General features: G+C 40.1%; 1 protein-coding gene across 5 annotated transcripts in view; it reads right to left on the bottom strand.

Annotated features, from left to right (window-relative positions):
* grik2 (glutamate receptor, ionotropic, kainate 2) overlaps positions 1-23,902 on the bottom strand; it is a 254,762-nt gene that overhangs the window by 107,746 nt on the left and 123,114 nt on the right. The gene's annotated exons all lie outside the window — the stretch shown is intronic.

Below are 23,902 nucleotides of genomic sequence, written 5' to 3' on the forward strand. Positions count from 1 at the left end.
TGATTCAAATAACATCATGTCTTCATTAACTGATAGATGCATCTCATTGTATTGGCAGGTTCTGATCATTGCTTATGTCTACGGCATCATTAAAGCCTGTGTAGACTGGAATTACTGCGGTTAAATGCCTCCACCAACCAGTCAAGTTGCAGTTTACACCCATGTCCTGTCCAGACTCATAATAAATGTAGAGAAGACTTTTTTGGTCTTGAATTTTTTTGGTAAAATATGAATTTTTCACACACAATATCTATACAATCACCAGTTTTAAAGGTGGGCACCCAAGATTAGTGTCACCAATTCAGTAGCCAACCAAATGTGAAATATGGCACCACCCACCACTACAAAACACACTTTATAGAGCACTATATCCATGATAGGTAACGGTTTCGAACACAGGGAGGACACAGGTAGGACAAGGTAGGACTTTACGTCTCGACTTTACGTCCTACCTTGTGGGATTGTCTTCCCTGCCCTGATGTGTGTCACCTGTTCATCAGCTCTCTTGTCACCTGTCCCTCGTTACTACCCTCATTTCCTGTATTTACTCTCTGTTCTCTTTGTCTGTTGTTTTTTCCTGTGTCGTTTCTCTCAATGTGTAATTTATTACTTGGTATTTTTGGTAATTCCTAGTTTTGTGTGAAGGGGAGGAAATATATGTTGAGCAGTGATTGACATGCAGTAATTGCCCCCCCGGTCCTGATTGGTGCCTCTGGCAACAGGGAGCAGTGGATTTTTGCAAATCGCACTTCAGGCTCTAGGAGCCAGATTTCTTTTTAAATTACCAGCTTCATGTAGTTCTACTGGAACATATGGTCAGTTTCAGCAAATATGACCGAAAGTTAGTTTTTATAAGTCTTACCTACTGCACCTTTAATAAACCTTCAAGACATTCACGCTGCCTTCTCGTCTTAACCTTTTGCATTTTTGGGACCACGCCTGCACAAACCTTGACAGGTGCACAAATAGCCACAGAATAGGGTAGAGCTCTGTTGAGTAGGATTGATGTGTACATCAAAAAGCGCCTACAGTGAATGAAGACACGGGTGGTACCAGGATCAGGGAGTCAAAGTGACAGCAGCAAGTCTTTTTTCCACGTCAATTAAAATATGGTGTCAATAATGTTCTGTTGTTATACAGCAGCAAGAGACGGCTCACGGAAATTAAATAAACAAGAATACAAAAGGCTCTCAAGCGGGCTATGTGCAGGACCCTTTTCCCAGTCTGACTGTGTGTGCTGCAAGAATTGTTTCTCTCTCCTTCTCACTCTCTCTCTCTCTCTGAACACATATATATATATATATATATATATATATATATATATATATATATATATATATATATATATATATATATAAATATAAAAGTCTTAACAGTAAGCAGTCCAAACTGAGGAGTGTCGCTGAAGCTATCAGAGAAGTGCCAGTCATCCACGCTTCATGAAAGAAGCCTATAATTTTGCAGTTCCTCAAAAAAATAAAAAATCGAATTAGTGTTTGTCTCGCTTGATTGAAAAGCAATCAAAACAGCTCTCCACAGTTGTTGCATGGAAATTGTGCCCTAAGGTGCTTGGGAAAGCATTGTCCTGCAGGAAAAGAAATCCCTCCCAAACCTGTCATTTTCCCCCATTTGAGCCCTGATTGAGCGTCGGAAGGTTGCAGCTTAAGACGCCAGTTTGGCTGTAATAGCGTTGTGAAGACACTCCAGTAGCTATTCTACATGTGTGAATTTGTGTGTCTTTGTGTGTGTGCGTGTGTTTGTGTAGCTGGATACAGATGCATGGGAGATATCCAGAGATGTGTAAAAATCAATCACAGTCAATAAGCTTTCCTTCTACAAATTCAGACTGGTTTTAGTGAATGCCCACGGGAGTGTGAGGTATAAATAATCTGTGTTAGAAGAAGGTGTTAAAGCAAAAGGAGGGTGAATTTATTGCAGTGTGGGTATCACCTGGAGGCTGTTAAGTGTGTGTGTTGGGGGTTATGCAGTATCATTTTTCAGATATGGGTGTCACCAGCAGTGACCCGCTTTGACTGTCTTCATGGATAGAACTAACCAAGGCTACACTGGTTGTAGAATTAATCATGCTATATGTCATGCTGTCAAGTATGTTGTGTGCAAATAAAGATGTTGGTGTAAGGAACACACGTAAAAATAGAGATCACAAAAATCAGCAGGGTTCATCCCTCAAGATATCCACATGCAATCCTGCAATCTCTCAATAGTTTCCAACTTCCATTTTTTATTTTAGTTTTTTAGCCCAAGCCAATAGAGTAAGATCTTTAATCTTTAAAAATAGGTCTCACATATCATTTTATTTATAAAAGGGCTGAGAATTTTACAGCTGGGTACTGTAGCTTTGAGCTAATGTTACTTTATAAGGAGTAAATAGTGTATTCATGGGGACTAATTTCATTGACTGATTTCACTGATTGTTTTTGGATGACAAATGAGCAGTAAGAGGTTTGGATACACACGTCTACCAGTGAAAGAAGGATACGTCCATTGTTGGTTTCGGTCTAAACATGGGATTGGTTGTCAAGGAGAAAAACATCAAAATAGTTCCCTCCCCTCTAATGTTTCAAAAAACAGCATGTCTTCATTAACTGACAGATGCATCTCATTGTATTGTATTGTATTGTGCATTGTATTGCGGACATGGCCAATATCTAATGGCATCATAAAAGCCAGTATTTACTGGAATTACTGAGGTTGTATGCCTCCACCAACTGTTTATCCAGACTCATAATACTGTATATGTAGTAAAGACTTTGACGTAATTGATTAAAATATATTAAGTGTATTAATGGGCAAAATTGTGATGTTTCAAACAAAAGACCTATACAATCACCACGGTTTCAACCGCTCCAGTGGAGCTGCTCATTGGCCAGCAGATCAGACTGTGGTTGTAGCGGGCAGCTTCCAGAGATGAATGTGGAACTGTGTGAATGTGACAGGTTGACGTTGCAAATGAGAATTTGTTCTCAGTCAACTTACCTGGATAAATAAAGGTTAAAAAATAAATTAATTAATAGGTAAAAATAATGGCCAGAAAAGCGTTTTTTCCCCATGACATTATGATGTCATTGTCAAGTTAACTTTTGACCTTTTGGATATAAAATTTCATTAATTAACACTATATTTGAAGGGGTATGCATATATCTGACATGACATCATCATAACCATAACATGAAACCAGACATGAGGGAGTCTTTAAGAATGTTTATGACTGTTCACATTGGGTATCATTTGGTAAAGACACTTTTAATTTAAATTTAGCATTGTCGGAGATGTTTGTGTTGAAATGATGTCCTGCACTTCATGTTAACCAGGACAACAATGTCTGTGTCATGACAACTCAACATTCACCTAGACAACTTAACCTTTCATAAATATGTCATGGCAGGCCTAATTATCAAACTTAAATAAACCATTTAGATGTTAGCATTATATTAAGCTGTCAGTGTAAAATTAATAAATTTACGCCATGAATATTTTCCTTGACCTCAAGTAAAGTCAAACAATTTAGACTTAAAGATGTCATAAAGTTTGATTAATATGCCAAATGCTTCTATAATTGTGGCATAAATAATTCCCAAGTAATAGTTCCCCCATTAATGTTAAACCATTTGGACATGTCATTAAGATGTCATAAAAGTTATGATTAAGACCAGTTTGATGTCAGCGAATACAGTATCAAGGTGATCTACTTATTGTCAAGGACATGTAACCATTTACAGCTTGAAGAGTTTGTAATCATGACCAATGCTGTTTTTCTGGGGAGGACAGTCTCTTACATCGGTCATCATGAACCTCCTTCAGTTCAACATGACTTTGTGTGTTTGGGTGGGAGAGACTTCAGCGGGACTGCTAGCTTTGTGGCACCCAGTCTTTCTCTCAGTGCTGAGGGCACTGTGATGTTCACACTGCCATCCATTATCTCTGCTATAAACTACACAGGCCCATGGGGATCTCATAATAGCAATGTGACACCCCGTCAGTCACAGCACTGATATTTGGAACAGGAGAAGTCAGCGGGGTTTATGGGTAGTAGAAGTAACCTTGTATTCTCACCCAGATGGCTGGGATTTGGCTGGCATAGCCTCAGTTTATGATAAAGTGACAAAACGATATTCCAGTTGAAGTGTTTCAGTCAATGAGGTGTCAAATCTACACAAAGTATTTCATGAATTAAATATGCTCTTAATTAAAAGAAGCAGCCAAATGTATTCTGTTGTGCACGGAAGTGAGTGAAGATGAGTAGAGGCTTGCTGGAGGAGTTCTGGCAGCGGAGGCATGTGTGGCTCTCTGCTTCTCCCCCGGTGCAAGCCCCACAAGTACCCGTCAGGCAGACTCGCAAATGATTTAGCAACACCGCCACTTCACTCTATAAACATCTCATTAAAATCAATTATGTCACTCCTGAATGAAATTAAAGCTAAATGCTTTAAAAGCTGCTTTTCCCTTGTGTCAGCCAATATGAGCATTACCCCTGACGCTGTCTATTTTTCCACCTCATTGTTGCCTCTCTCTCTCTCTCTCTCTCTCTCTCTCTCTCTCTCTCTCCTGCTCATCTCACAGAGAGGCCGAGAGAGATTTATTAAATCTCCTAAGCCCAGATTGATTTCACCAGTTTTATGAATTGTTAAAATGCCCAGGACTGACTTGGCGACTGCAAAGGTCCCCCCTCCCCCAAGCCAACCCCCTGTACTAACCAACTAGCTCATCAACATTGCCATGGAAACAAAGTGTCTAGAAATAGCTTGACTGGGGCTGGGGTTATCGTTTCCTGACACTGGTTTGCAGATTTCTCTTTGTACGTGCACTCTGCGGAGTGCAGAGCCTGCCACAGAAGAAAAAATATCTGGAGAATAATGTATCTAATTAGTGTATAGTTTTAGAGAAGCGGATATAAGAAGAGGCATTTCTTTAACTACTTAGCCATTTAGCATTTATTATTTACTGAAGTCAAAGAAAATCCTTTTTAATACTCAGTGAACTCAGTGAACCTACAATGATTGGCTTGGGTGGTCAGACATTTGATTCCAATATAAACAATAATGACCCAATATGTTGATCTAACTCTTCTGGAATACCATTGGAACACATGATGATTAGATGCATTTCTGCCAATGTTTGTCAAAATTGTGGTAGTAATATTACATGTGACACATGTTCAAACAAAAACAGACAAACGGACAGAGGTCAATCCTAGCCCTTCTTACGCTCTCGCCATGGGGGACAGTGATGGATTTACTTTGAAGTTCCTCTCACAAAGCCAATAGCTGGCTTCCAGAGTCTAGGTTTGTAAGGCGAGGTGGCGTTTTTATGGCTGATTCCTAAAGCGGTGAAGGGTGGTGGCTGCAGCTGGAGCTCTGCTGGTCACGCAGAAGGCTCTGGTCACGCTGCTCTGGCTCTCTTGATTGAAACATAAACACCTTGAGAGATGAGGGCGCACTCGGGAACAAGCCAGGGAAAGTATGTATAGGAGTGTGTGTGTGTGTGTGTGAGGGAAGGAGGTTTAACACTAGGCCGACTGCCCAAAGCAGCTCAGTACCCTCCCTCCCTTCTCTGTGGCTACTCATGTCCCTCCTCCCTGCTACTTGAAGGGATTAAAAATTGAGCATGTTTTGTACTCTTTTGGAATCTCTCAGAAGCCTTAGTCATGACTGGGTCACTCACTGCCATCAGCTATTTTTGCTATTCTCAGCACTGTATACACAAGCCGTACTGCTGTGTCAAATAATTTTATCCAGAGCATACCGGCATATTCTCTGGTGTCAGGAGAGACAGAGAGGCTACAAATGAATCAGTTACATATTCATATTTCCATTGCATCCCGATAAAAGTATTAAAAGGTATAACGTGTTCCATTTCCACATTAAAATGCCTTAAAAATGACTAGATGTTATATATTTTTTGTGAGTTGTGTGCTTTCTATACATTGTCGCAAATGTTTTCATGTTTCATGTTCAGAATTGTTGAAACCCTGAGAAATCTTTATTTTATTCAAGGTAACGGTCCGAAACATTTGGTCGCCTGTCATTGGCATCATATAACCTTTAACCCCTCTAGAGCTGAGCAGGAGCCTTGATCAATGGCACTGGCTAGATAACCTAGTACATGTTTTTGATGGTGGGGGAAACTGGAGCACCCAGAGGAAACGCATGCAACAAAACAACAAAAAAACTCGACACAGAAAGGCCCGGAACGACCTGGATTCAAACCCAGACGTGAGGCCACAGTGCTAACTATTATACTATATAGCCATGCAACACAGGTCCCAAGGCTGGAATTAAATACTGGACTTCATGGTTATATGACATGTTTTATGACATGCGCTATAATCAATGGGCGCTCCAAGATTTGATCATTTTCTAATGGATAGAAATGACACACTGGCAGTGGAAAAGAGGTGTGAGATGAACAAACACGACAGTTTTCTGTTATTTTAAGGAGCCCTTGAAATGGGGGGTGTTACGTTTCCTAGAAAACTGTTGATTCCTTGTAAAAGAATGCCATCAACCTGTTGCCCATTTAAAAAGTCTAAGCAGTAAAGCTCTTACCAAGGTTGTCTTTCAAATTAAACTACCTTTGACTCCTTAACTTTAGAGTTAGGGAGGCGTTAAAGCAGTGTTGGCTCGCCAAGCTTTCATTTGTTGCTCGCATGGCAGTAAACAATACGTTGATATGATCATGCAGTCAATACAGATATTTCATAAAAACATTAAAAACAAGCAGTGCTACAACACAACTCTAAGTCTAATCTATTAAAAATAATTAATATTTAAAAAAACAAAACAAAACAATGGCCTTACAAGAATAGAAATATGGAGTAGAAAGGATATTTAAACTTGCTTTTCCCTTCCGTCATGACACTGACTCACTGCGGGGTTGCCAGTTTGGGTGTTCTATCCAGTTCTTAATGCCAAATGTGCTCTTGGATGGATAGATACATGAAAATGTTGAAAGAACTGCATATTGCATGTTCGGGTGACAGCTTTTTAAGCAGACAAGCTGGATGTAACTTTTGATACTTTGAGGTAAAAGTGTCTCTCCTATTGACTTTGTCCTATCAGTGTGGCTCTCATGAAAAAACTAGTGAAGACCACTGTGTTAAAGTATGAGACAGGCAGCTGAAATAACGGAGGAGCGGAGCGATTAAATTCGTTCCCTGTGAGAACAGTGCTGTGAGCGAATTCTGCTGACGGCGACAGAAGTCTGGATGTTCACAGCGGTAGCCAATGAGATGGCAGACTTGCAAACGTGCCTCCAATATATTCTCCCGTGTATACACTACACTTTATTTAGAATGCAATTACAACAACACAGTGCCCAAGTTTACAGGAAATCAGATGATGGTAACAATGTTTCACACAAATCTGAAAAAACACAAAAGAACAAAACAAGTACAAAAATTAGAAATGGTCCACATGTTTTTCAGCTACTGCAGACAACTAACCTAGCAAAACAGAGGCAGTAGTTTAAGTTTTGAAACTTACTAACAAAGAGATTTGGAGATGATGCAAAGCTTAGATCTTTTTATTTAAATTCAATTTGAATGGATTTACTGTAACTTCCAACTCATTTATTTTGCATCGACGAGTAAACCTCTACATACGGACGGCTGCTCTACCAGCTGAGCTATCTGGTCGCCCAACCAGCCCAACATATTGTTGCAGATATTATTCAAAGTTACAAAAAATATGAACTTCCGCCAATAAATGATAAGGACACATCCTTTTCCAACAGAGAAAGAGCCATAGTCATTTCTCCTTGTCCGTTCTCATCTTGATCATCAATGATTTTCATCTTTGAAAGGCAATGCACATGTTCACTCTATTTATAGCCCAAAGAAGTCACTTGCTTTTTTCAGGAGCCTGCCTTGCTGAAAGTTAATATCTTTTCCTTTTTTTTGTTGGAATTGCATATTAATTATTATGATCTTTATTTATGGGAGCTATTTCTGCTCATGCTTGCTACCATTTTCTTTACTCTTTGAAACACTGATGCTGGTGCTGCTGTTGTGAAGTATCTTCACAGTCAGCGCCACGCTGCTGGACAGCTCCCGCAGCTGAAATAAACTTGAATAAACAGGCAAGATTAATAAAACAACTTCGTTTAAATTAAATAACACCTTATCGCTTAAATTTAAACCGCATTTTAATTGTGACAAAGATTCTATTTTCTAACAAAAATAGTTTAATTGCAAAAAAAGAGACACTGGACGTGTTGTATGTGAAATCACTATGGATTATTTGCATAAGTAATCAAAACCCCATGTACAAATCAAGCAGGACCAGATTATCATGTGAATCCTCATGTGAGAATTAACCTATTACACAGCACTCACTGGACTGAACCACACAATGGACAGCTACGCTGCACATGCATAATCACACCGATGATGGCAGAGCTTGCATGCACTAAAACCATTATTTTCTTCTTTTAAACCGCAGCAACATAAAAAAATCAGCCTGAGTGTTGAAGCCCCTTGAAGGAAATCTGTGATTTGTGATACTGGGGTTTATTAATACAACTGACTTGACAATACCGCAGCAGAAAAATATAAATTCTGCAAAAGAACGGCTTAGGTTAACTGACTCCAAGCAAACACAACGAACAAAAGGACAGAGGAGATAATAAAATGAAATTACTACATTTCAGAGCATCTTTTAGTAGCTTTTATGAGCCTGTAGGATTGATGGCAAATGAGGTCTTCAATTTAACATTAGCACAAGCAGTGGTGTGGGGAAAAGCGTCTTTATCATAGGCTTGCAAACTCATGTTTGTCATGGTTATGTATTAGATAGATATTTTAAGGGTAAGGTAATACACTGTAAATCAATAAGTTTGGGTTCTGCCTGCAGCGGAGATGAGACAGCAGAATGGGAGCGGGTCTTACAGGTCTTATAATACATCCATGAACGGGAGTGGATGGCTAGCAGAAACAAATCTCCTTGATGAGAAATGGACAAATTATAACCTAGGGGCTCTGGGGGTCGTCAACTAGAAAAGTTTCAGCGACAAACTATTATTTCCCTCACTCTAAGAAAGAAATCGGTTAAGTAACAGTTTTGCCAGCTCATTACCCGGACATTGCCAAGTAATTAAAAAACAGAAAATGATGTGTGTAGCTACAGCCAAAATACAGAACATTTTCTGTTAGGCCTATAGATATTTTTTTGACCTGCTTGTCCCCCACCACACACTTGTCTCACGTTGTAGATCTGCAAAGTATTTTTCTATACTATTAAGCCTATACAAAATGATCTCATACAAACCTGCTCAGTAAGGGAACTTCTTAAACCAATAAAAGAAATAAAAATGACGTAAAAAGCAACTTAAAAAAAAACCTTGTCAACCCTGTTATCTCCCAAAACAAATCATATTTGTTGAGGGGGACAAATCTACCTCTTCTAAATATTGGGGGGGACATATCCCCTGCATCCCCCCCTGAAAACTACGACTATGAATGGCAAGTGTAGTTTCAAAGCCCTTCAGAAGGTTCTCTCCATAAGACTGAAGTTATTTGCATGTTCTGTCAATGAACCAAACTGAACTGAGTCACCAGCGGAGTAGTTGACTCTCAAATTCCACTAGAGCATTAAAACTTTAAACTTTAAAATTAATTAATTAATAATTGCAGCCAAAAAGCAACCTACATAGTAATAAGGACAAGCAACTCAACTATGCACGAAACCATAATCGGAGGTCTGGCTTTTTGGCTGCAACTCTTCCATGAAGACCAGTTCCGGCCAGACTTCTCCAGACAGTAGACGGGTGTACCTGGGTCCCACTGGTTTCTGCCAGGTCTGAGATGATGTCACTGCTGGATGTCTTCCGATTTCAAGTAAAATTGGAAATAAGCTTGATGTGTTTTTCCTCTTTTCGTTGGCCGACCAGTGCGTCTACGATCCTCAACGTCGCCCGACTTTTTGCAAGTGTAACTATAAGAATTGATGCTGGTTTGAAGACAAAGGGTAATAACACCAACTATTGATGTGATTTTTGATTTTTCTTCTGGCCGCTCACTGTGCATTTTCTAAATTGATAAAAATAAACAATCATTATTTATATTTTTGAAAGCATTCTAAGTTTACAGCATTTTTTACACCTGCCTAAGACACCTGCCTAAATACAGGCTTGATTATCGAACTTACATAAACCGTTTAGGTGTTGGCTTTACTGTACAAAAGGCCGTCTGTGGGTAGTGATGGTTGGAGTTCATGTCAAATGGTGGCGATAAAAAATAAACCACCATTATTTATATTTTTGAAAGCATTCTCAGTTTACAGCATCACACCCGCGTAAGACTTTTGTACAGTATTGTAACACAGTACATGAGTACCATTAAAAACTATCGTCTGTTTCAATAGAGCATTCAATTTAGTATATGTAACTATTGGTACAAAAACTGAGTAATGTGCAGCCATGACCCAGATATCCATATTTTTAATTTATTTAAATATTTACGTATTTTCATTCTTTTTTCTTTTCTGTTCATACCCTAAAATAAACACAGGCACAAGAGAACAGATTTGTTCCTTCTATGCGACACCAGCAGCTATGCCATTAAAGAGACGACAGTGACAGTGAGAGGGAGAGAGAAGAAAGAGCATGTCACTTATTCCCTCCATTAGCTTCATTAGTGTGGGAGGATGAGGCAGATTAAGACCGCAGCGGGTTGGATGATGATGCGATTTGGCAGGGTTATCTGTTATTCCAGGCCCGGCCATTTTGGCGCCTCTGTTTGGGCTGGGTTATAATGTGATGTGATGCCCGGGCCCCTCAGGGGCCGCACTGCTGTTGCTACCAGCCTCTCTGATTAAAATCTGCTCTCGACCAGCCAGCCTCAGTCTGGATGCCCTCACACTGCCCTCTCATTTCCATCCAGCATCGTGTAGCTTTCACATCCCATCCCACTTGATGTTTCAGCACCATGCAATTTCAAGAGACAAATTCAGGCCAGACACTTCACATGCATTCACCTGCGCATTGGTGTGATAAAAAAACAACTCATACGTGGTAGAAAGGAAAAATACAGACAAATAATTAATTATGCTCCGGAAAAAGTCCAGCTTTCAAAATGTATCTCAATTAAAATGACATATAGATGTAAAACTATTAGCTGCACATATTTGTCTCTTTTTATAATATTTTTCATGAAAGGTCATTAACAATGACATTTAAGACTTTCAAGATCTTCAATTCATTTTATACACTTACACCCTATTTTCATCAAATGTTTGCATTTTTTTAAAGTTCCATTGAACTTGTAATACTTCGAGAGGTGGTATCTCTATGAGCTTTTTATTGGCTTCTAACTTGTGCTGGGCGGTATACTTGTTTATAAAATATATCGGTTTAATTTCATAAATTATATGGATTTTTCATTTTTTAAATACGGGTTCATTGCCTTGGTAGAGTGCTACGGCAGAGACAAACTGCGAGTGCATTGAGAACAGGACCCCTGTTAACTGTGTCCCCGTCTCCATCATGGTAGTAACCTTATAACACAACAATCAACACACAACTTAGTCTCTTTAACAGGAGAAAACATCATAGCACACAACAATTTGTGACATAATCAATTTGTGGGTAACATTATAGCTGCTAGCTAGCCAGGTAGCATAACAGTCTATTTAGCTGGGAGAGGTTCCGGTTGCTACTGCACATTCAGGAAAAAATGCTGCGTTCCAGGCAACCTGTAACTAGTGTTTTCACAACCTTCTACCCGTGAACGTGCCCTGGAACAGCAGTCAAACCCGTAACTTATTACTTGTGAACTCTTGTTTGTCGTCAAAACTTTACAGACCCCTGATGATGCTGTACAGACGCCAGTGGTTAACAGTGAGAAATAGAAATAAATATACATAAATAGGCAACGTAAAGTAATTCAGCACATTGTAATCAGAACAACACAAATACAATTGTGTACTACTACAGGTTATGCTTATTAAATGAAGTCCAAAATATGTTGCAGACTAGAAATTGCTTGTATGAGCTAGCGCTAGCTGATGTCAATGGTAAGCTTCAAGCTAATGCTAACATTTGCTAATTCTAACATTTGCTAATGCTAACACTAGCTAACGCTAACGCTAGCTAGAAGGGTTTCTTGTGACTTTGCCTGGAACGCTATCAAGTTGTGAGTTGTGATTTGAAGTTGTAACCTACGGGCTAAACATTTTGTATGGAACGCAGCAAAAGAAGAAAGACACTATGAAGACAGACTTGGAGATACAGCAGAAAAACATGTGCACAAGACAGGAGACATCTGCTGTTGCAAAGTCTTTGTTTAAAAAAAAAATCCAACCTAGTTTAGCCACTGTTGTTGCGCTAATGTTACTGGGTCGCCTAACGTTAGTCGGTCACGCAACCGATACTTACTACAGTTAACTACTCGTGTTAACACCAAAGCAAGCTGACACAGGAGCTACTTTGAGTTTGAAAAGAAGTTTCTGATGTGTATTATTTAATTGAAGCTTATTTTCTTACTTTGCAGTTTGCACAATAAAAATAATTTATATTCTGCAACAGTGTCAGGCATTCTGTTTTTGTGGCGCCAAGCAAACCCTTTAGTAATCAATGTACTCCTGACAGTAGAATAAGCCATTATCCTAAATAAAGGCCTAGTCAAGCAAAAAAAGGAAAATACCGTGATATACCATGAAACCGCCAAAATCTTAAACTTTGACATTGATCCTCTCATCTAGCTTTTGGACAACAAAGCAAATATGCATATTTCCTAATATGATTAACTTTTCCTTTGACAACTCATCTGCCTTCCTTCTAGGTGTTGATGTTATGCCTCAAGAATTAATTGATTGCTATGCATAGGTGTTATTTATGGGGGGGAATGGGGGGTTTATCGCAATAATAAAAACTGGCCTTTTTACCTTTTTTTTCAAGTTTTTTGTCACAATTTGAATGTTTTTCTTGCTTTTACTGCAATTTTTTGCCGTTTTTGTAGCCTTTTGTTTTGTTTTAGTAGCCTTTTTTTAAATTATTTTTGACAATTTATTCCATGCTTTTGTCACCTTTTTCAGATGGTTTTCTTTGAAGATGTTTGAAGTTTTTGTCGAGATTATTTTCCAAAGTTTTAGTACTTTTTCTCAACTTTTTTGCCGCTTTTTGGGAAATTTTGTCGCTTTTAGAGTTTGAATGTTTTTAAGTGAAACTAAAAGAGCTTGCTGTCACAGTTCCTGTTGTGAGTCTCTTCAGGTTTACTCCCAATATGTGGCTTTTTAAAACAAATATAATTTGAATGTGACCTTTACCTTGCCAACATTTAATAAGAGGATCCGGTTGAGAAAGCCTTGGACCAGTATAAAACACTCAAGCTCTGCATCTGTATTGACAGAGTATTAATCCTATTTAAATAAACTTCAATAAAGTACTTTTTATTTATAAAATTCATGATAAAAATGGATCGACCCTGACCTGTCCCTGACAGCAAATGAAGTTGACAAAGACCCAACTCTCCTGTTACACCTGTCTGTCACTATGGCTGGAATAGCTTAAATGTATTCTAGGACACAACTGAGGAAGGCAGTGTGGGTAGTAGCGAGCCACACAAGGGTTACACAAGAGTCTCTCGGAGGAGTCTCTCCAGATAATGAGACAGGACTAATGCCACTAATTGGTGCTTAAATTAATGTGTCTGCTTATTGGACAACTTCATGTATTAAGGGGTACCACTGTACTTTCTGAGGCCACTTAACTCAGTGCAGCCTCTTTGTGCACAACAACTCACTCCTGCAGATATCATGTTATAAAAAAGTAGATCTGTGAAGTTTGAGGAGAGCTTCTTACTGTTCAGTTCAGTGTTCAGTGAATGGGCCAGACACTGACTCTTGGAACTCTGAATGTGGCACAATGCTCAGTACATCATGGGATTTTACCACACACAGTCTGGAAAGTCCAGTCAGCCAAAATGGCTCACTGATGACAGAGGTCAGAGGAGAATGGGAAGATGGGATGTTCACAAGGATATCTCAGCCCAAAGCAGTTATAAAATGGATGAATCGCAACTGCGGCCGAGCTGGCTAGCTGTATATGGTGATTTTAACATCTATGACTGCTGTAGAACAAATGGATTGGCTACTAACTTTCTACATCTCATTGACTCTTTTAACTTAGTGCAATCTGTGACCTGTCCAACACATGTAAAGAATCATAATCTGGACCTAGTCTCATTCATACCAAAACCGTCTGCCCCATCCGTTCCCGTATAATTAACTCTATGCACCCAGTCTGTTTTCCGGTGCCTATAGTGCCGATTCCAAAGTGCCTGTTATTGAATCCTCCTCTCGTCTAAAGACTGACAAACTGACAGACTTCTTCCACAGGACCTGTCTTTCTATCCTTGACTCCATTGCCCCTCTTAGGACTAAAGCTAGGAAGACTACCACTGACCTCTGGCTGACTAAGTCCACACACTCCTTAAGAAGGGACTGCAGGAAAGCAGAGCAAACGTACATTGCACATCTACTATGAAATATATGAGAACCTTCTAATAAAGTATCAATCCTCCGTTAAGAACGCAAAAGCAAAATACCTCTCAGACATCATCATTAGGAGAAGGTGCAACTCCAGGAATCTGTTTAATACCATAAACTCTTAAGTTAACTCCTTTGCTTTTCCGACCATAAATTGCTCTCTAATCAGCTGTGAGAAATTTTGTTAGACAAAATTGAAATCATACATTAGAATCATTAAATCATACAATCATTACACCATAACAAATATTTCTCACTAGCTATTGTGGACCCTCCAGCTTTTAATAATTTACGACTAACTGCCAGCTAGATTAGTTATACAAACAAAGCTATAAAACATTTGATGCAGTCGGTCATACCAAAGTTAAGATTTTTAACAGTTCTCTGCAAAGGTACCATCCTGTCTTGTTTAAAACATGCCATAGTTCAGCCACTTCTCAAAAAGCCTGGTCTTGATCCCGGCTGTCCTGAATAATTTTAAGCCCATTTCAAAGCTTTCACTTTTATCAAAGGGTTTAGAAAAGGTTGTTTTAAATAAAGTGTTGTCCTTTCTAAAATAAAACGAGATCTTTGAAAAATTACAGTCAGGGTTCTGGGAGCACCATAGCACCGAGACAGCTCTTCTGAAAGTGACAAATTACCTCTTCTGTGCTGCATTCTGTGGTAGACCTTACTAGTGCAGCTTTCAATTCTCTCGGCCACATGATCCTGCTGGATCGCCTGTCACAATGCGTCGGCATTTCAGCATCCGCCCTTGATTGGTTTAAATCAAAACAGGCACTTCATGGTTTCCGTTGGCAGCACCTGCAAATATTTCTTATGGGGTTCCACAGGGCTCAGTTTTAGGTCCACTTCGCTTCTGCCTCTACATGCTTCCATTGGGAAGTGTCATCCAAACAGATGACATCTGTTTTCATTGCTATACAGAGAGTACACAGATCGACATACCTCTCAATTCCCCTAATTAGGTCAACCCGACTTCAAAAATGTTTCCAAGACATCAAAGACTGGCTGGCACATTCATGCAGCTAAATGAGGACAAAACAGAAATACTGCTCTTTGTCCCCCACACCTTACAACTAAAACTGCCCAGAACCTCAGTCACCTTTCCACCTACATAAGACCATCTGCCAAAAAACGTGGGTGTTTTATTTGATGGTGATCTTAGTTTTAACAGGCAGGTAAATTCTGTTGTCAGGTCCAGTAGTTCCAACTCAGAACCATCTCCAAAATTAGACATTTCCTATTGCCCTCTGACTTAGAAAGAATCATTTATCCAGACTGGACAACTGGAATTCCCTCTATCTCGTCATTTCCCTCGCTACCATTTCACGATTACAACTAGTCCAAAATGATGCGGCCCGGTTTATAACAAGAACAAAGAAACAAGACTACATCACCCCTGTCATGTCATCCTTACAATGGCTCCCCGTTAACTTCAGGATAAACATTAAAACCCTCTTAATGGTCTATAAATCACTCAATGGTCTAGCGAGGTGTTCCATTCACATCCAGCTGGGAGCAGGCCATGGGGAAGACGCAGGACTAGGTGGAGGGATTATATCTCCAACCTGGCCTAGGAGTGCCTCGGGATGCCCAAGTCCGAGCCTGCTAATGTGGCTCGGGAAAGGGAAGTTTGGGTTCCCCTGCTGGAGCTGCTGCCCCCATGACTCGACTCAGGATAAACAGTTGAAGATGGCTGGATGGACGATAGAGACTGCATGATGGACCAGTATGAGGTTGTGAAATCATGATAAATATCTTAACTTAAACTTAATAGGCTTTGACATAATATAGATATCACGAAAGCCCATATCAGTTATACCCTTTATACTCCATCAACTTGCAAAGCAAACATAAAACCTTTTAGAAATAAAGGAGCAGAGTGTGAGATGGGAGCAGAGCGGACTGCCTCCAGGCTCTTGTTTATTTCTGCAACTCTGCCTGCGGCTAAGAATCCAGATGGCTTTTAGACTCACTTCACAAAAATCAAATGTTTTCTCCCAAATCTTTCCCATGGCAACCACTTTTCCCTTTAACATTTGGCTCCAGTGACCACTCCCTTCATATATAAAAAAGCCCTGTTAAATGAAAAACAATTTTGTGTCGGGAAGATAAAATGTTGAGTCAAAAAGAGCAGGACTAAAAAAGAGAGAATGACAGCGCCTCACCATTTACGCCGTAGAATTTCCTCTCCTATTGAGGGTCCTTATTGTGCCTCAATAGGAGAGGAAATTGACTGTGTAAAACCAAATCATTACTATGGCTGGCTTTCCTTTGTAATGACAATATGTGTCTCTCCACATCCCATCAGCGTACACGCCCCTAAAATGACGCCAGGAAATGAGTCCTGAAGATGGCTGCTGGCTGCCAATAAGAGTGATAGAGGTGACAACTAAAGGATCACTACAAGCCATTAACACACAGAGCAAGGCTGGGTATGATCATTGTAATGGTATACTTGACAGGAATCAGGACACAAAAGAAAAACACTCACAGGGTTGTGAAAATGGAAAACGACAAGGTCAAATCAGTCGCATGCCCAAACAGATTACTGTTGAACAAGTTGAAACATCAAGCAACCCAAGATGCTATTCTTTTTTAATTTGTTCCCAAGTGTTTGTTCAGTGTCCGTACAGTGGACTACAGAAGCTTTTAAAATATTGCCTATTGCTAGAATGAAAATAGTTTACGAAAGTTGCCATTGAGAAAAGTGCTACCTAAGTCTCCATCAAGAGAATGTTGTCTGTCTTTGACACTTGCACTCTAAACTGTCTTCAAAATAAACAAAAAGAAAGCTTTGGGGTTTGTATAGCTGTTGTTTTTTCTGCTGTGCCAAGCTCACACTAAACCATGACTCTTAGAACGGGTTATGTACCAAACAGTGACTTTTTTTAACGGTTACACCCCTACTTCTGAGATGGACTAATCAAATGGATGGATGGATGAAAACATCAAGGCAGTGTTTTCATTGTTAATCTGCCCAATATGTGACCAAAGACTAGCATTAATATATTTATGATGATGGACACTAGAGTTGTGTTATTTAAAAAGCATGAAATAACAGACATGAAATAACAGGCTGTGTATATATACACTACCGGTCAAAAGTGTGGGGTCACTCACAAATTTCCATTGGACTCCATTATAGACAGAATCCTAGCTGAGATCAGATGCCTTGTTTTTTTTAACCAGGGCAGCAGTTTCCAGATTACATTATGTGCTTACATAATTGCAAAAGGGTTGTTTAATGTTTTCTTAGTTAGTTTTTTTTAAATAATATCAGATTAGTAAACAAATTGAGCATTTGGAACATTGGATGAATTGTTGCTGATAATGGGAAATGTAGATATTGCATTAAAGATCAGCCACCCACTCAGATCAGCTGGTATCCTGTCTATAATGGAGTGAAATGGAAATTTGTAAGTGACCCCAAACTTTTGACCGGTAGTGCATGTATGTACAGTATATCCATCCATCTCATCCATGTCTATAGCACTTACCCTGTTTAGGTAAAACTGGTCTAGAACTCTATCCCAGCATCCATTGGGACACCTGTCTGGTAAGGTAGATAAACACTACAACCCTACCACAGGTTAATTGCTCCTCAGATCTCTGTAGAGTAAATCCAGACAGCTAGCTAGACTATCCGTCCAATCAGAGTTTTCTGTTACACGACTTTTAAACGTACACATCCATTCCACCAAAACGAGTTCCTTCCTTACTTATTTTGCAGCAGCACAATGGATCTCGTGATGTCGCAAGAATCCAGCTGCTATTCCAGGTAAATTGAATAAATAAATGATTATTGCACCCGTGCACAGAGTATATGGAGAATCTAAATATTAAAATATGGATAGTGAAATTGTGGTTTAATGTGGCTGATCCTAAAAGATTTTGATGACATCAAGATTAGTCTCGCATTGCCACACTTTCCTCCACACAGTGGTGCAACGGTGGGTCTGGCAAGTCCACACAGCATTCCGGGATGGGAGAAAAACATGCTCTGGTTGATTGGGATTTCTTTAAACTAATCACAATCACAGATAGGACAGATAGTCTAGCTAGCATGCTATCTGTCTGCATTTACCCTGCAGAGATATGAGGAGTAGTTAACCATAGGTGGTTATATTTCAGGGGTGGGCAGGTGTCACCATATCTACAATAAGCCAACAGCTTGGTTTCTACAATCTTTAAATATCAGGCTGAATTTTTTACTCTGTATTTCAAAATCTGCTTTGAACCAAGGAGGATCTCCTAAAAGTTGTATTTAGCCTAGGGAGAAGTGACAAACAATCCAAAAACCCTGCGTATGAAAAGCAATGCACACCCAAAACATAAAACATTTAATAGAGACTAGTGAAAGTTAAGGAAAAATAATGGACAAAGTCAAATGCCGCAAAACTCAGCAGCACAATAACACAAAAAACAGCAGTGATAACGTAGCTTTTTAGAGCAGAGTAACAGCACCATCAGCCCTACCTTCTTGGACTGCATCTTCACCTCAGAGGAACATATCTCTCACTCATTAAATTCATTAGCAATGCCTAATAGATATTATTTCTCTATTCCGTGGATTCTTTATTCATTCTCGTCTGAGATTACTAGAGCTGTGATATGCTACTATTTTTTAATCCCATTTTTATGTAAAGCACATAGTGACAATGTCCCACTCTCCCCTCCTCAAGCATTTTTTTGTTGTCAGTTTGAAACAAGCGCCTGATTAAAAATTAACAATGATGCAAGTTTCAATTCACAAATTGGAAAAGCTAATCTTCTGCTCAAGATTTCCTCAGGGTAGGAAGATTGAAGACTCTGCCGAGGGAGCATGTTTGGAAAATTGTGCTCCATGAGTTTTCTGCAGGCTTATGGGGGCATGTGTTCCAGTGATCTAGGTCAGATCAATTGTGTGTGTGTGTGTGTGAGGGTGTGTGTGTGTGTGCGCGCGGACACGTAAGTTTGTGTGTGTAGTGGTAGGCAATATGACTGTTTTCACTAAAAACATACCGAATATGTGTGCGTACGCATATGTGTGTGAGGAAAAAGTGTAACAAAAAGTGTGTTATGGTATTCACCTGTAGCCATTGTTATATTGATATTTTAAAGCTTTTACTCTATAACATAGACGCTGAGGACTAAATGCAGTTATTTGCATGTGTGGCTGAGTTTTTGTGACTGCGTGCTCTTGTGAAAATCTATCCAACACGTTGTTGCATTTGCAGTCCTTGAAATGGTGATTTATTGAGAAGGCGTAGCTTTGGGTGACATTCAGAACGGGCCTTTCTTTCTTTCAATGTCAGAGCGGCGTTTCATCAGGATGAGTCTTTCTTTCAATGTCAAAGCTGCGTCTCATCAAACTAACCGATATCCACTTCCTCCGCATGTAATTAGAAAGCCTTTTAATTAGAGCTGAGCTGAATGATAGCTGGTTGTCCGTCATGTGTGCAGTCCACTACCTCAATGCAGCACAAACGGCACGGAACCCACTGTAAGCGAGTGGTGAAGCGAGAAGAAAATGAGCAACTTGCACGGATCATGAAAACATAGAAAGAAAGAAAAAGTCCATCTGTGGATGTATTCAGCGGGTTCTCAGGAAATGATGTGAGACACCCGCCATGTCATGTGCAAGAAATGTTTCCCAACCTGCAAAGTGTTACATGATGAGATTACAAGGAACATCCACTTGGATTTCAATCAAATTGTTTTTCGTTGTCTACTATAAAATATTAACCTGACGCGCCAGATTCTTTATTAACTATTATATAGCATTTTCAAGTTCATGCTTGTATTTTGTGATTCTACTAAGACACTTTTCATTCAAAATGAAACAGGACAAATTTGAAAATGGACATCCTAAAAGAGGGACATTAGGTGAAATTTCCGGCAGAACGAGAACAATCCCGGAAGTGGAACGTCACGGCTATTGCCTACATCTAGGAAGGCTGACGCACATCATTTCGGAGTTACTGTTAATAACCATTTTCTGACTTGTAAACAGTGGTGATGTCAAAATTCAAGTCACAATTACGACTGAGAAACAAATGCAGATGCCTCATCTGTCAAAAGTCTGTTGTCCAAGGTATTTGATGACAATGTATCCTTCCCACATGGAAGTGCATAGACACTTTTGTGCAGCCTCAGCTTCAGCTCACATTCACATTGAAGCCATTGCTAAATAAGTTGCTATAAAGTTAATTATGACTATCAGCTCCAGGCAACTCTCTCTGTATTTCTCAGTATGACTATGTTCAGAAGATTGTGGCGTCCGGTGACATTCCCACGCAGAAAATCTAATGAAAATAATAACCTCTTCTGAAGAGTACATCATGTCCTCCTTGGCTACTAGTAACTGTGTGGAGGAGGGGTGGGGGCAAGTGCACGATCACGGAAGGCTTTTGTCATGTGGACGTGCCGCCAGTTTTGTTATCATCACTAAGAATTCCATTATGGGGGGCGACAGAAAATACACACTATAGCTTGAATGAGTAGTTGAAGAGAAAGAAGAGATGATTAAAAATGATACTAGGCCTGTATCACATATTTTGTGCAATGTGATGAAAATCACTTTGATTTGTGTCCAAACACGTAATGTGCTTTCCAGACTTCCAGGCTCATTTTACAAAGTGACATGATGCAGCTCAGATGACTACAGCAACAGTCTCCAAAGCAGAGGGAGCTCCCAGCTTCTCCCTGATGAAGCCATTCACCAAAGCTGATGAAACAGCTTCTTTCTGTCACTGCAAACTAATGCAGACACAGAACTAGAATGCAGAAGGAGTGAGGGGGGATGCTGAGAGAGAGAGAGAGAGAGAGAGAGATAGAGAGAGAGAGAAACAATTAGCCTAGGGGTCCTTGGGATCATATGTAATAATTTGAGTGAAATTAAGTGGCAGGTTTAACAAGCAGGGATAATTTCACTTTTCCTTTCTTCCTGGGGGAAATCTGGCCTTTAATTGAGTTAACACTTTTTGTTTGGCAAACATTCCTAAAGCAGGCCGAGACTGCCACTGTGTCTCATTACCGACACCCAGAAATGGTGTCGGAGCCCAACCATCTCCTACCATCTCTCCGTCTGGCCTGCCGCCTTCCGCCATATCCTTTCTCTTTCTCATCCCGCACCACCTCTCCTTCAGGTCTTTAAGCTGCTTTTGGATGTAGGATGTTGCCGCGTCAGTACAATTACATTTTAAAATAAATACCTTTCCAAAATCATTGCTAATTGCTATGACAACATAGTAAAATAAATTAGAACCCCATCATAACATATTTGGTGTTCTGTGTACTAACACTAATATTCCACTATTATTCAGAATATAATCCAAATGTGATACAAGTCATGTAAACAGCATGTTCTATTTGGATATTCCCAATAAGGTATTTTTCTAGATTCAGCATTTGTTAGATTAAGACATTGGGGTTATGCAGTTATAATTCTGATTTGAGATGCATTCTTTGGACATATAAAACAGTACATTCTGAATATGCATCTCAATCAGAGTTAATACCACAGTTTGTGACAGTTTACAGCCTCTTGCCCGTTTAAGGTCAGCTCTGGGCGTTGCCAGGTTGGTAACGAGCTAGCTAGCTGCAATAGAGATGTATTTTTTTACTAAAAGAGCCCGCATTTCTGGTCGGAAGGAGAAGCACACCTACTTTTAAACATTATGAAAGACTGTTTTTGAATATGCACAATCAGGGCAACGGCAACCTTTTTAAGAAGGTGGTTGAAGGAATGACAGAGGGACGCTGTGGTTGCATGGTCCAACAAGACCACCACTGGTAGAAAACTTTAAAAAAACTCCTACTTTGCACAGCTGCATGTAAACGGAAATATTAGTGGAATATTCATTTTCATTAGCCATGCTTGTCAGCAGTTTAATTGGAATATCATCTATTTTAGAGTAAGGGCAAAAAGCAGAATATATTGTGAATGCGAACATAGTCAATGTCCGCTTTGGTGCAACACAAGAAGAAGAAGAAGAAGAAGAAGAAGAAGAAGAAGAAGAAAAAACACAATTCCCCTTCACCTTCACTGTCCCTTTGATGTAGTAAAGTGAGAACATCCTCACCACTTTGCTGCCTGATCATTTCCCCCCAAAAAAAACAAAACATCTGTTGACAGTGCCTCCCATTGAGTCCATTGTGGTCCATTACTGGAGCTACAGAGAGAGGCGTGGGTGGTAGATTGTTGTTTTTTGGGACAACCATCCACCCCCACCCACCTAAACCCCATTTCCACCCCCCAGTCAGTATCCTGCAGGCTGGCTAATAATGTGCTGGAAGCCTCTGTGGTACGGCTATTGAACAGTAGTATATAAAAAAATAGGAGGGGTGTGTAGAGGATGATGTGTGTGTGTGTGTGTGTGTGTGTGTGTGTGTGTGTGTGTGTATGCATGGAGGGTGGATGGTTTGAGGGGTTGTTATTGTGAAACAGAAGGAAAGCAGCGACGCCATCACAGTGCCAGGCAGGACCCAGGATAACGGAGAACTCAATGGAGTGTTAAATGGGAAATCATCTGTTTTCAGCCACAGATTTAATGTCATTGCTGCTCTCACTCTGCTGCGCTCTGCTGTTTCATTCACTGCTGTCTCCCCCTCCTGCGTCTCTTTACTTCTGTTTTGTTTTTGTCCAAATCCCCCACATCCCACCCAAACTCTGCACGCCCCAAATGTCACACTCCCCCTTCTCTTTGCAGTTGTATTTGGCCTATCTACTTTAGCTTTCTTTTCCCTTTCTCTCTCTCAGCCACCCCTCCGTTGTGTCCTCTATCTCATCATGGCCCCCTGCAGGCCCCTCAGGTTATCTTGTGTACTGTGGGCAGTTTTCCGCCTCATGTTCACAATGGGACATTTGGGTTTGTCAGTCCCAACGTCTCTTTCCACGAAACACCTGGAGCGTCTCGGCGGGATGTCTCCATTAGCAATATTGACAAGACGACCGGAGAGAAACCTTCAAACTTGGAAAACATCCCATCACCACTTCCACCTCCTCTGCTTCCGCTGCCGACCAGACACAGTCTTCCGTCTTCAACTCCATCTCCCTGCCCAGATTAACTCATCAATTTAAAGCCTCAGTTAATGGCTTAACTCCTGAGAAAAGTCTTCAAGCGTTATGGCTTCAAAAGAGGGTGAGCTGATTAAAAAACATCGCTGATTCCGGTTTGTTGGTTTTGTTTTTTTAACAGAGCGATGAATTAAGCAGATGGCCGAGCAGTCGGACCCTTTCTCCTGCACAAAGCACTTGAATGAGTTAGAGATTCAGCCGGAGCTAGCAGCACCATTTATCCTTTCAGAAGAGCTAATCAATCCCTCATACTCGGCCTTTGCTGTATGGGAGTAAAGAGAAAGAAAGCCCTGACTCTGTGTACATGCTCCTCTTCACTTACAAAACAAAGAATCAC

Source organism: Etheostoma cragini, chromosome 6 (assembly GCF_013103735.1).
Source record: "Etheostoma cragini isolate CJK2018 chromosome 6, CSU_Ecrag_1.0, whole genome shotgun sequence".
Classification (NCBI taxonomy): domain Eukaryota; kingdom Metazoa; phylum Chordata; class Actinopteri; order Perciformes; family Percidae; genus Etheostoma; species Etheostoma cragini.